Genomic DNA, 15,449 nt, shown 5'->3' with positions numbered 1-15,449 from the left:
ACTTATCAGCATTTTGCAAAGCACTTAAGACTAGCAGTAAAATATTCTAATGCTGGTTTTACCAAAGAACTGATTACATTTAGAATTCCATGGTAATTTATATTTTCCTCACTATTTTCAGAAATCCAGAAGCCCACAAAGGATAACTTTAAAGACTCTGCCAATTATAAAAGGAACACAAATGAACTGGATACATATATAATTTTTAAATGATCTAAACAAATGTATACCTTAAGAATTTATATCATAGTTCTTATAAGTTAGAATGAAAGTATCAATGGATATTTAAGGTATAATAGTCAATTCCATACACCATTTTAGTCAGCTCAAAATATTCTGGAAGCAGACAGAATATTAATAATAAAGAGATGGGATTTAAAATTTTCTTTTCCTAACTGGACTTATTTGTAATTTATACTTAATTTTTAAAATATATAATCAAGGAAAATGAAATTAAAACAAACATGAATAATTAAATTTATGTTATTAGTGTAGTTCATATTTCTGCCACATTAAAAAAAATCTAGCAAACTGTCAAGGGTAAAGGCAGATGTCTATTTTTACCAGTGTTCCAGTATTATAACAAACTATTTAGGGGATAAACTTTAGATCAGCATTATAAATATAAAAATGATGAAATAAATTTATTTCAGAAGAAAATAAAGATTTCTACACCCAACTCATTCATTTTATGATCTTTAGGACTTCTTAAAGAGAAATATATAAATATGCAGATTGATTCTTTTTTTATGTTCATAATGTGACCCCAAATAAAATCCCTGGATAGCTGACAAACCAAACCAACAAATCAAAAGCATTCATCTATTGTACATCAATTGTAATTTAAATTTTGTAATTTCAAATTTACGTCATTTCCAAGGCAAAATAATTTTGAGAGTAAAATGTTAATAGAAAAACTGAACCACAGTTCTTCTTCAAGAAGTATTCAACCTTTTAATGCCTAAAGACTGAATTCCAGAACGCTCTTCTCAAATTAAGTTCAACTGCCAAACATCTTTTCATGTGAAATAGCAAAAATATCTGTAAAGCCACCTATAGAGACTAAAACTATAATGTATGGATTACCTAAGCTCTGTCAGTGCTATTATAAACTGATGAATCTTTTCACAAAATACATATTCAATAATCACAGAATCATTTTAAATCTCCATACGATAATAATCTGAATTATTGTTCCAATTAATATTTTTCCAAACTCTTATTTTCTTCTACTCAGAGATTACCAACAGAAAACTATTTATTTATATAATTTCCCACTTCTTTCAGCAGGACAAATATAGAGACTGAGTTTTAAAGAAGGCTACAACCAATCAAAGGTTTTTTGCTTTGATAGACCTAGGCTGGCAGAGCTTAAATTTTATAGTCCATACACTTGAGAATGAATCAACCAAATAAGATGCCAGGTAAACTTTTGCACACAAAATTTAACCTTAGGAAAACTAACAGCTGGAAAAAGCTGTGTGGCTCTGCTATTTAAATAAAGCATCTCAATTAATATACTACTGAACTAAAAAGTCAGTGGTTAGTTTGCAGTCCCTCTAGTGTTCAACTAGTTACATTAACAGTCTCGAATTGGTAAAGACTGCTGCTTATTTCTTAACTACTAAATCTATTCCACATATTAAATAAAAATGAATTTAATAAACACAAAACAAGGTACAAAAAATATCAGCAGAATCTTACATTTTTCCCTGTAAATCATTCAAATTAAGATTTAAAAAGAAAGAAAACTATTTTCCAATGCAGGACTGATCATCAAGTACCCAGCATGATGCCTAGCACATAACAAGTGAACTATAAATATTTGATTTTTGTCTGGTTCCCAGTTTCAACATATAATTATTTCAAGCTATCATTTACTCTTAGTTTATTACTACTATAAAATTAGAAACAATAAGCATAAATAAAAACTATTCTGCAAATAAAAAACCAAATGTGGAAAGAGAAATAGGCTGATTATGGCATGTAACACAAATCTGTAGTAATCCTTGTTAATCAAATATTCTTGCTAATTATCTATATGCAACAGTCAATAAAAGTCCCAAACACTCTGGTCAATTAATAATTCACATACACCATACACTTACCATAATTATCAAGGATCACAAGGTCACAATCCCTATTTAAAACAATATGGGACACAATTTTAATTTTTTATTCTAAAATCCCTTCAGCACAGGCATAGATATTATCATCATCCTTGTACTGCCAAAGCCAGAAAACAGTTATAAGAGACAACTTTTTAAAAAATCAAATGGCTACATATAATTTAACTAAGATGACACTGACAATGCCAGGTGAAAAAGAATTCAAATTTTATCTACAGGCAGAAATTATGACCAAAACTATGAATTATAAAATAAGTTCATGAAGATTTAAATATTCTGACAGCGGAGTTCATTAAAGGAAATGTATGACTATGAAAAGCATTTATACAGCATTTAAAATCTATGAACTTTTTGTATTCACTTCATGTTATATCATAAAGTAAAGCTGTAATTCCCATATTACAGCCAAGAATAAAAGACGAAGCAAATTTAAATGACTTGTCTGTCATGACAAGTATCACAGGAAGAGACATGCTATGAACACTCAATCTTTTTTTTAGTTTACTTATCATACTTATGGTCTCTACTTCTACAAAGGTAAAAGATAACAAAAGAATGGTAAATTTCCTCCTGGCCTCTGTTTCATTTTGGATATGTGAGATTGAACAGGAGGGAGTAATCTACAATCTGTGACCTATACTTCTGCTGAATGCCAGCTGAGCTTAGGTCACAAATAGAAAAAGAGAATGAGAAATGGTTTCTAGCCAAGAAGGTGCGACTTGCTGAAGGTGGAAGGACTCTTCAAGCATTCTCTGTGAGACAGGGCTGCATTCCATGTGCTGCCAAATGGAAATTTCAACTAGCACAGGAAATTCGAGTAATTGCGGGTATACATGTGACTATGTTTCAAGCATCTTTGGAGAGGACAGATCAACTTTGTCTTTGAAAAATGCCATTTTAAAATTATATAACTAACAAAGCAATAACTTGCTATCTTAAATATTTACAAAGTAGATTGAACCAAAAGGCTATTTTTAAAAGAAAAGAAAAAGAGATGTATACTGACACTAAAAAAGTCTATCAAAGATTTCCTTGAAAATGTTTGCCTAAATTGTATACTAACTCATTTTATCATGTAGTCTATAGACATGATATTTAAAGAGGTTAGTAATTAATTAAGGATTTTAGGGTGAGAAAGCTCAATGAAAGCTTTTGGTCAATTTAATTTTATAGTAAAACATGCGGTTACCAGTGAGAGCCTCGGCCAAGCAATCTTAGCTAATCATTTCTATGTAGCAATAATGAACTTTAGTATTGGGCTGGCAATTTATAACACATGTAGGATAGCCAAGGTCATCCAATCCATGACATATTCGTAAGTTAACAAGGTTCTGACATACAAATATCATTAAGCACTTTAATCCAATAAATAGTACTCTTCCAAAGCCCCTGTTCTATCAATACATGACACAAGCTTTTTTCCAACTGTCCAAACTACTTGCTATCTACAAACTAATAAAAATAATTTACGGAAAATTTATGGAAAATAATTGAATAAACTTATTCAATTAATTTTAATAAAACCTTTAAAATTAAACTATAAAAAATAAGCAACTACCCCCAAAAAAGTGAAGAAAATTATATCACTGTCTTTTTAATATGCAGTTAAAAAGAAATCAATGCACCAAGAAAATCTTTCAAATGTGGTCGTATATCTTCTTTAAAACAGTATTCTATAACAGCATGTTTTCTTTCCTATGTGATCCAGAATACTAGAAGGAGTTCATAGTATGCAGTGGTGCTAGACTGATAATCTTTATACAAACTTCTCTTGCACTCACATTCATTTACTAATTAATTTATCCCATAAATGTGTCAGGAATTATGCTGGTCCTGCAATCACAATAATGGGCAAAGCCAGATGCAGGTCTTGCCCCCAGTGCAGTTTACAGCCTATAGGGAGCTTCCCATCTAATCCTATCCAAAAACTCTCAAAACCACCAAACTACCTGTAAGTCCAAACTCCTCAGCCTAGTATTTAAGCTCCATCACCAGCAGGCACAAATATGCAGTTTCAATCAACTGTAACTCTTCCTCAACAGATATTCCAAACTTTCCTACTCTGTGTCTTTGCACATGCAACTTCATACAAATGAAATGTTCTTGCCCTAACATACCCATATATCCAAATACCCAAATTCTACCCATTCTTTAAGGCTCAGCTTAAGAATTAACTGTTCCTCAAAGCTCTGTCTCCTTCCAAATAACTCCAATAATACTGTGTGCCCCTCTTAGGACATTTGTAATAACGCTCTAGGTACGTATGCTATCTCCCCTATTAGACTGTCAGCTTCTGAAAAACAGAGCATGTTTCTGATTCATTTCTGTATTCTGTACAGCACCTAAAACAATATAGGCTCAATAAATATCTTTTGGATAAATACACGATGGTAATTCTAAATATTAAAGATCATTAAAGAGTGATAACAATTTATAAGGCTCAAAGAATGTTTATAAGGGCTTCCCTGGTGGTGCAGTGGTTGAGAGTCCGCCTGCCGATGCAGGGGACACGGGTTCGTGCTCTGGTCCGGGAAGATCCCACATGCCGCGGAGCAGCTGGGCCCGTGAGCCATGGCTGCTGGGCCCGTGAGCCATGGCTGCTGGGCCTGCGCGTCCGGAGCCTGTGCTCCGCAGAGGGAGGGGCCACGGCAGTGAGAGGCCCACGTACCGCAAAAAAAAAAAAGAATGTTTTTAAAACATCCTTTCACACATTATTTTATTGCTGTTACAGAATATTATAAATTTAAATGTGTGGGCAACTGAGCTGAATCAGCACTCCAGGACATCCTAGGAAAATGTTTTTGCCCCCTGAGTATAGTCTACCTCATTGTCCCAATCATACTGTGAATCAAACTGATAGTGACGGCTCTGGCAAACTGAGTTGTGGTTAACGAAACCTTTACGGTAACAGTGGGGATAACTGCCCCAGCCCCAGATTTGCTACTGGAACCAAGGGCCCCTCCTTGTTACACTCTTTATGAAACCAATAAATGGCATAATAAATTCTTCCATAACAGTCATTGCCAACAAATGTTATTTCCTCCCTAAACAGAGTTGTATGCAATTTGTCCAAGGATGCCAAGGCAGGCGTCCTTTCCATTATTAATATCTACTAGGCTACTTTTAAAGTAAGTTAAAAATATACTGCCTGAAACTGAAATGAATCTAAATTTTTCCTTTAGACTAAATATATTTCAATGTGAATAACATGCCCTCTTATAAAGAGCAAACATCAAAACTGCTTAGCATTTAAACAAGCGCAAGATTACCAGTGAAAAAATAAAATAATCTTAATGAAGAGACCTCATCTTGATGATGTTCATACTTTCCTTCTTCAGACAGTCACTCCACAAATATTTACTTATTTCCTACTGATGGCAGAGTATAATAAACCTTCAAGAAGATGAGCAAAAAGTCTCACCTCCCCCCAAGGCTAGTAAAGCCATAAATAAAACTAGTTTTTTTAATGAAATATATTTTGCATATGACATTGTATTAAATGAGAAAGATTTTTTTTTTTTTTTAAGGGCCTCTCACTGCTGCAGCCTCTCCCATTGCAGAGCACAGGCTCCGGACACGCAGGCTCAGCGGCCATGGCTCACGGGCCCAGCCGCTCCGTGGCATGTGGGATCCTCCCGGACTGGGGCACGAACCCGTGTCCCCTGCACTGGCAGGCGGACTCTCAACCACTGCGCCACCAGGGAAGCCCCCGAGAAAGATTTTTGATGACAAAAAGATTTGTGAATGCTCTACTTCGCTTTACCACTGTATTCACACAATCCTTTTCAACACAAAGACACTTCATCTTTATCCAATTTTTAATTTTATTCTTAAATATATTTTTAAGTCAAGCCAGTTTTGCTGCACGATTAACTGCAAACTGCAGGGTATTATTCTACCACAACACCCTGGTAACCAGCTCATGTTCAGTTACACCGTCAGAGCACCCATAAAAAAAAAAATAAAACCTAATTGTATGATCATGTGGATACTGCAGAAGTCCTTTAGCTCAATCCCAGATGGACCTCAAGAGGATAATGCTTATTCTGTTGAACTCACAAATCACAATATGAAAGAGCCAGGATCAAAACAAGACCCAGGAACTTCCCTGGTGGCGCAGTGGTTAAGAATCCGCTTGCCAACGCAGGGGACATGAGTTCGAGCCCTCATCTGGGAAGATCCCACATGCCACGGAGCAACTAAGGCCCATGCGCCACAACTACTGAGCCTGCGCTCTAGAGCCCATGTGCCACAAGTACTGAAGCCTGCACACCTAGAGCCACTGCTCCGCAACAAGAGAAGCCACCGCAATGAGAAGTCGGCGCTCAGCAACAAAGAGCAGCCCCTGCTCGCCGCAACTAGAGAAAACCCACGCGCAGCAATGAAGACCCAACGCAGTCAAAAATAAATAAATAGATAAATAATAAATAAATTTATTTTTTTAAAAAAAGACCCATTATACAAAGAGTGCATTTTAGCAATGTTGGGTTTATAAGAAATAGGTATGTGGCCCAGTACTTGTGGAAAATTGTACAAGAATATTTATGTAGATGGAGCAGTAAAGAAAATTATCAAACACTTGCCATAATGATACTCAATGAGAAACTCTTCAGGTAGCATCGGGCCAGCTTAGGTATGAAATATTTAAAACAACAGAATCCAATTTCATAATTCTCTAGTGCTTGAAACACTTCTAAACCTTTGGGATCTTTTGGGAGGAGGGAGGAAAGAAGCATATTTATGTGTTATTTCTGCCATTAAAACAATTTTTATACAGAACAAAAAACTTTAGCTCCTAATGATGCTCATGGCTGAGTATATTGATATCAAGTCCCTGCGCCACCAGGGAAGCCCCCAAAGTGTAATTTTTTTTACCAACTCTTTAACTTTCAGATCATTAGAACATAAGCCCTTTACATGCTATTTCACTACAATCTCTGTATAAATGGTTCATTTTTCATAGAAAAAAACTAATTACATGGTTCAGCAAGTTGCCTGTGGTGACACATCGATTTTATTTACATTCAAAAGTTAGACTTTAGGGCTTCCCTGGTGGCGCAGTGGTTGAGAGTCCGCCTGCCGATGCAGGGGACACAGGTTCGTACCCCAGTCTGGGAAGATCCCACGTGCCGCGGAGCAGCTGGGCCCGTGAGCCATGGCCACTGAGCCTGCGCATCCGGAGCCTGTGCTCCACAACGGGAGAGGCCCGCATACCGCAAAAAAAAAAAAAGAAGTTAAGACTTTAGCTTATTCTCTCAATTTCAAGCACATTTAGCTTAATAATTCTCTCTAATCCATTAGATCTTTTCCTATTCTTCATATGAAAGAATTCTGAAGTGATTATGATCTTAACCATAATTTTATAATATAAATTTACTGCTTACCAAAGTCTTAATAAGTATTTTACTTTCTCTTTTAAGGATAAAATGTATAATTTTCTATTAAATCTAATATTTTAGTAATTATACAGTAGAATCATTTGGATAATCATACAATGAAAGCTATTACCATTTTATAGTTTGTTAGCAAACTAATTGTTTCAAAACTGAACACTGAAAACAAGGAATAACTTACTTCATAACTACTTAGAACTAGCTACCATTTACCACTGGGTCCATGTTTTCCCTCAAAGTGCTTGTTTCTCTTGAAACACAAATGTATTTTTCTATTGAATATTATTCTCCACAAAGTAACAGCAAATATGAAAATTAAAATAAAATTTACTTTTCAGGTACATGGTGTTAACAATCTCAAGAATTATTAATGCCATGTGATGAAATCTTCATATAAATGTTGATACATAAAATACTACAAATATAGAATGCTGTAGAATGATATAATTCACCTGTTTTCAAAATCATCAGATTTGTATACTTGAAGAATAAATAAATGCAAACAATGTAAAAAAGTCTTTTTCAAGCTAGTCAGAGATTAATTTTCATGAATCATAAATGGACCATCAATATGAAAAAAACATAAAAACAGAGTAGGAAGTCAGGGATCAGATTTTCTCTTTAGAAAAAATTTTCAAGCTGAATGACATTTTACCTAAAGATAATTTCATTCCTGTTAATTTTATATGTAAAGGGGCCATTATTTTCACAGAAAGCAATTGTTTTTCATTTCAAATGAGAATAAACCCATTCACAGTGCTGACTAAAATTCATTTCATTTAGTCAAAGATAACCAGAAATCACCAAAAATCAACTGAAAATTCACAGACTATAACATACACATACATGGTAATACATTCGTGCATACTTTATTGTCTACGATTTTAGAAAATTCAATGTCAATACTTCTCTTCTTAGTATGCTAAGCAATAAGTGGCTATTAATTTTCAAAGTTTGGCTTTACCATCATAGTTTGCCTTTGCTACATTCTGAATGTTTTTCTTCATATCTCCTCTCCTCTGCCCACCCCCCTTCTTTATTATGACTTAAGAATAGTGTTCATCTGAACTTTTAACTACTTTTGTAAAAGCATATGATTCAAGAAGTTTTCTGGGGGCTTCCCTGGTGGCGCAGTGGTTAAGAATCCGCCTGCCAATGCAGGAGACGTGGGTTCGAGTCCTGGTCCGGGAAGATCCCATATGCCGCGGAACAACTAAGCTTGTGTGCCACAACTACTGAGCCTGCACTCTAGAGCCCGCGAGCCACAACTACTGAGCCCGTGTGCCACAACTACTGAAGCCTGCACGCCTAGAGCCCATGCTCCACAACAAGAGAAGCCACCACAATGAGAAGCCCATGCACCACAACGAAGAGTAGCCCCCGCTCCCCGCAACCAGAGAAGAAGCCCACGTGCAGCAACGAAGACCCAACACAGCCAAAAATAAAATAAATAAAATAAAATTAATTAATTTTAAAAAAGTTTTCTGTTATTTTTAAACAGGCTCAAAGTTAGGTTTTTCCTCAAGCCAGAGTGAAAAGTTATTGGGGAAATAATAATCAGAGTCTCAAAGTTTTGCCCCAAATTTATTTAACAGTTACAAAAGTAAAAAGGTATGTTTACACTGGAGAAATCTGACAGACACTACCATAACCAAGCAATCGAACTTAGCAGGATCAATACTGGGACAAATTGACATGATGTGCCTACAGTGTGATGCCACAAGAAGTACACATCACCTACTCAATATTCTTACCAAAAATGTTTAACCTGAATCTCACCATGAGGAAACAATTAGACAAATTTAGAATATGGAACATTTGACAGGACAACTTCTCCCTTCAAATAACATCCATATCATTGAAGGATCATCCCCCGCAGAAAACGACAACTTAGGGAATGTTCTAAATTAGGGGAGACTAAAGAGAGGAAACATCTAAATGCAACATGTGATTTCTGATTGGATACCAGATTGGGGAGAGGAGGCTATAAAAGGCATTATTGGGAAAAGACTGAGAATGTAGACTGAAAAGTTGAGAATTTAATTATATCAATGTTAAATTTCTTGAGTATGATTACATTATGGTTATGTTTAAAAAAAAAAAAAAGTCCCATATTCTTAAAGGAGTTACAAGCAAAAGTATTCAGGGGTAAAGATTCATGAACTCTGTAAATTACCCTCAGATGGTTTAGCCAGAATAAAAGGTATATATATATATGTTTATATATATATATATTTATATATATATATATATTTACACACATATGTATGTGTGTAAATATTTTTCAAAATAAAAAGTTGAGGGGAGGGAGTTAGATCCTTCCTTGGAGATATCTAAACAAAGGTTACATCAATCCCATCATTTGAGATTACAGATTATAATCTATATATGCAGATTATAATAATAGCAAACTGGCTCTCCACTCTCTTCTTTCAGCCCTTCTCCATCCCTACAAAATGTCCACTTCTTCCAGAGGCTTGCAATCAGTTCAGTGGTATAAAAAACAGTATGAGAGTGTGTTAAATTATCTTACACTGGTAAATGTCAGAAAGCCAGATCCATTTTTCCTAGCTCTCTAATGTCTAATGCTGTTTTTGCAATGGCCCACAGCTCCTGGCATAGGTGACAGTACACTGAAAAATGGAAAAGGCAATACTTATGACTAATACAACAACAAAGTGCTAATAACTGCCAATCTGCCTCTACAATGATAATAAAGCCAACTCTTAAGATTTCTAATACTCATAATGGGACAGTCATCTAATACTCATAGTGGGACAATCATAGAGGTGGACAGATATATTCCCATTACAATTTACATGTCTATTTGTGATCATCAAAAGGAAAGAGCAGAGCACAGATAAGTTAAATTTTTAAATTACAGACAGTAGGTATTTACAGCTAAATTTCTTTATAGAACATATACCAAAAACTGGATGTTTATATCTCACTGGGAGTTAAAAACAGAAGTAATAATGCCTTATTTTAACTAGGTTTCAATCTCCTCACATTACCAAATCATTAAAAATTTTAAGTGTATTCATTGTAAGTCAACCTTCTGAGAGTACAAACTGTGCTATGTTATAATCATTTAAGATAAGTTTCATTCATTTATTCAACAAATGTTATTAAGCACACATACTACTAATCTGTATACAATACTTCTTCTGGGCCAGGGACTCTTAATGCTTTGGGTCAAGCCATCTCCAACCCCTAGAAGTCTGTGCTTGCTGTCTGTACCATTCTGGGGTTTCAAGATTGCACGTCTTTCACACTACTGACTAACAGGCAATGAAATGGCCAAAAGATTGTGTTTGTCAAATTATTTTGTTTGGTAGATTAGGAGAAGTCAATTTAGCATACTGTATTATTCTCTAAAATTCAAATTAAAAATGTGGGGAAGAATTTAATCAAGCAAAAAGAGCAAAGTTAGGGCTTCCCTGGTGGCGCAGTGGTTGAGAGTCCGCCTGCCGATGCAGGGGACGCGGGTTCGTGCCCCAGTCCGGGAAGATCCCACATGCCACGGAGCGGCTGGGCCCGTGAGCCATGGCCACTGAGTCTGCGCGTCCGGAGCCTGTGCTCCGCAACAGGAGAGGCCACAACAGTGAGAGGCCCACATACCGCAAAAAAAAAAAAAAAAAAAGAGCAAAGTTATAATAAAATAAAATTGGCAAAGACTATCAATATAAAGTTCAGTATATAGTCACAGGTATTTTTTAACTAAATCTATATCCTAAACAGAATGCTTAAGTTCATAGGTCAACTTAGAATAAAATAATTTATTAAAATAGTATGGTCTTCCTGTCCATATTCATCTTATGTATAATCTAATTGTATCTCTTTCCTGATCAGAAACCTCTAACAATTCCTCAAAATCTATCAGATTAAGTCATTGCTTCAGTGTACTCCACACTATGGCCCACCTCCCCAGTCTTTCAGTTTCCCCCAACTAGCTCACTCACACACTATGTTCTGGGCAAACATGCCCTTCCCACAATTCATTCACTGCCATCAGGCCCTTTTATAGAAGCTACTTCCTCTGACTAGGACAAGTTCCGTCCCAACCTAGGTAACATATGTATCCTGTAAGACTCACCTCAAGCCTCACCAACTCTGAGCTTCACCACTATCTCCCTATTCTTTTCCCTTGAGGTTGAATCTGATACTTCTGCAAGATCCCTAACTTAATCAGTTGCTGCTTACTCCACTGTATCATAATTATGGAGTCATTCAGCTACCTCCCCAGTAAGACTATGAGCTCCTTAAGGATGAGGACTCATTTTACATATCCAGGACTGCATCACAGCTCTTGCCTAATAAAGGCTGAGTAAACAGACCAGAAACCAAGAAGGCTTCTCACTAGGGCTCACAGTGTTCTTGCTGTAAGTTTACAGAACACTTATTTATGCATTAGTCCTGGAATTGAATGTCTGTTCATGTGGAAAGTAGTCAATCTACTATATTTCTCTCATATACTTACAGTGTTCTCTGCATTATACATATTTGTGTGCTTGTCTTATACCCTTTCTAGACTATAACTTATCAAAGGCAGAGATTCCATCAAACCCCTATAATTGGACCTGCTGATACAGGTACTTATGGATGGACACAAGGAAGGAAATATGCATATATTCAGTGTTCAGCCAGTGCCCTTCAATACCACTATGCAGAGAAGGCAGTTAAGTTACTAATCTACTTTACAGGGATCCAACAGAGTCAAATCTTAAAGTTCTGACCTCTTTATAACATAATTTAAGGTTTGTTGTGAAACTCCATTTACAGCCTAAATCTAGACAAATTTCCTATGAGCAGGGGTATCTTCCCTCCTCTCTAATATTTTATTATTCCCAGTTATTCCACCAGACATTAACAAACTCAAAAATGATTACTTCAACCTAAAAGTATACAGTGAAAACTAATATTTGACAAACATTAGCAAATACTGAATGTTATACAGAATGGACCAATTGCCAAAATGTTTTAATTTTGATGTTTGAGTAATTGCTGGCATTGTAGTAGTAGCAGCAAGAGTTACAATTATAGATTACCGTTCTCTGTGCTGTTCTAAGTACTTTAACTTTTCTTTTATCCTTATAACCCAATTTAGAGTGAGGAAACTGAAGCACAGATAAGTTAAATAACTTGACCAAGGATACAGAGCTAGCAAGTCAACGAGCAGGGATTCAAATCCAAGCCTCTGAACCACTATGCCATACAATATAAATAGCAATTCCCCAAACAAGAGCCCAAAAGTGTTTATCCAAGTGACAGGAACAGGTTATAAATGTGTCTTGGTCTTCTCACAGGCTATTTCACAGGTATTCAAAGCATTTAAACAAAAAGTCTAGTATAAAACTGCGTGTATCCCACAGGCTTATTCTCTTTCTGTAGGGATTACTTTACACATTTAAATCCAAGATGGTGCTTTGTGAGGTTTCTTAATAGTATGCTATTCGGGCTACACTGTAAAAACAAAGGGAAATGCCTAATAACATAACTAAAAAGTATTTTAAAGAACAGTAAAATGTCCCTAAAAAAGAGAATGCTACAAATAATAGTACCATCATCTTAACATTAAAGGATTCTGATAAAATTTATTTTAGCCAAAATGAAATGACTCATATATACTAGAGAATGAAATAGATTGCAAAATATCCTCAATGTGTAAGACTACCAATTAAAATATTCCCCTGGTATCCTTTTTTCATGATTGCTCTGCCTGTCATATTCTCCCTCACTTGAAACAAAGTTGTCTTTATGCCACTCATTTTTCTAATTAAGTTTCAAATATTTTCTAATATTAGGTTGAAACACAAAACTATCCTTTACAACCACTTTTACCTACAGAAAAGATCATTTGCTTCAATCTAATAACTTTCACAAATTCAACAAATTAAAAAGGGTAGATGTACTTAACAAAGTTATGATTGTTCCATCACTGTAATACTTCCCTGGGGGCACGCAAAAAAATAAACAGTTTACACCGTTTTCAGACTCAAAAGGAAAGAAAATTAAAAAGTAATCATTATGAGGCAAAAACATTCACAAGATACTGTTAAGTGAGAAGGCCTGAGTTACAAAACAGTACAATACCACTTTCATTTATACACAGAAACACCAAATATTAAAACTCTGCTTTGGACTCTAGGATTTTTGTTTCTTTGTTCTCTTCCTTTAGTGGTTCTACTTTCCTAATTTTCTAATTAAAATGCAGTATTTCTGTAATTTATAAAAACAATTTAAAAGAAGTTAATCTTTGCTTAATTCTTTACCATGAAAACAATACACTAACGAATCTACATATGCAATCTAAAACAGCTATAAAATATTTAAACAGTCTACATCTTTTTGTTAACTCAGTAACAAAATCTATGAGAAATAACACAATAACTTAATAAGTTATTTCTAAAAACACTGATCCTGTGCTTTGTTGGTATGGAAAAATAACTTTATACATCAATTAAATAAGCGTAAATAACCGTAGGGTTTGGTTTCATCATCACTGTAAAATGATGATTTGTATTGCCAACAAATAAAGACCAGACCAAAAAGTTAAAACATAAGGGATCAATAGGGAATAGAAAAATGGAAGGAGATTAAGAGTCAGAAACAATCACACAAAATGAAACTTAGTAAAACAAACAAAAATGCTATATTCCTCTACCACATGTATAAAAAATTTTTTAAAGAACAAAAAGATATGTTTTGATACTTAAATGGACAAATATAAATGTTATAAGTATCTTTCAGGAGGTATTTTATTTTTAAAATTCTGATAACCAGAAACCAGATGTTTAAAACTAATTTTTACCTGAGTTCACTGCTAACTACATGAAATAAGCTTCGAGATGCATATAATTCTGAGATATTGTTGACTAACCAGCTAAGTAAGCAATCTTACCCAGAAGAGATTCTTATATTTATAAACCAAATACGCTAAAAACTATAGGAGAAAGGTTTGAGTTGAACAAATGGGCCATAAAGTAAACAGCTCAGTTAGTCCACTGTGGTTTACTGCCCTCTGGCTGTTGTGGCAGGAGATATCACAGATCAAAAATGGCTGTAAAGAAAAGCTAGGAAGGTGTCAGGCAGAAGTTGGCAGGAAATCCTTTAGGCAAATTTCAACGCTTTGGAATAGATCCTCAAATACATTAAAGTTAGTTTCAATCCTTCTTTTAAAAACAATATGAAGTAACACAACATTTCAAACACCATCTGAAATTTTTCAACCACAAATTAATAAAATACAGAGTAATTTAGACACAATAAAAGCTGGCTCAAGGAGACTAAGTCAAAAAGAGTTAATGCCCTACCCTAACTAAAGATCAGAATTAGTCCTGATTTAGAAAAATTCTTTAGCATACTAGATAGAAAGATTTAGGTGAAGAGGTGGAAAGTTTTACTAGAAATTCAAAGAATATCGATAAAATTTCCTCTGGTTATAAATCTGTGGTAAATACAAAAAGTAGCTCAGAATAATGAAACTCTTACATTAGTTCAAAATTTCCAGATATCAGATGTAATCTGAAGCTAAAAATTAGACAGCATTGGAGCAAATATTTCTTGGAATCACCTAATTACATAAAAAGCAGGAACAAAACACAGGAAAACTTGCTATGCCAAAATCGGAGTAGGTTCTTTACATAAATCTTTCTTCAAAATATTATCCAATGTCATCTCATAACTTTGTCCAACAAGGCTTGCACTAAATTTCTATTATCACTTTACAATTTTCCACCAGAGTTCATCTGGCAATAAACCATAACAGCAACAGTCCAAAAAAAACCAATTCTGTTCATTTCACTGACTTGCTAATTACTCACATTTCACTATCATTTTAAAACAATGGATTTTAGCACGTTTCACTATCATTTTAAAACAATGGATTTTAGCCTCAATCCCAACCCTAACACCCAGGGGACACTAT

General features: G+C 34.9%; 1 protein-coding gene across 5 annotated transcripts in view; it reads right to left on the bottom strand.

Moving 5' to 3' along the window:
• MED13L (mediator complex subunit 13L) overlaps positions 1 to 15,449 on the bottom strand; it is a 296,141-nt gene that overhangs the window by 237,501 nt on the left and 43,191 nt on the right. The window lies entirely within an intron of this gene.

The sequence above is a fragment of the Tursiops truncatus genome, chromosome 13 (genome assembly GCF_011762595.2).
Source record: "Tursiops truncatus isolate mTurTru1 chromosome 13, mTurTru1.mat.Y, whole genome shotgun sequence".
Classification (NCBI taxonomy): Eukaryota; Metazoa; Chordata; class Mammalia; order Artiodactyla; family Delphinidae; genus Tursiops; species Tursiops truncatus.
This window is presented reverse-complemented; position numbering and strand designations above follow the sequence as displayed.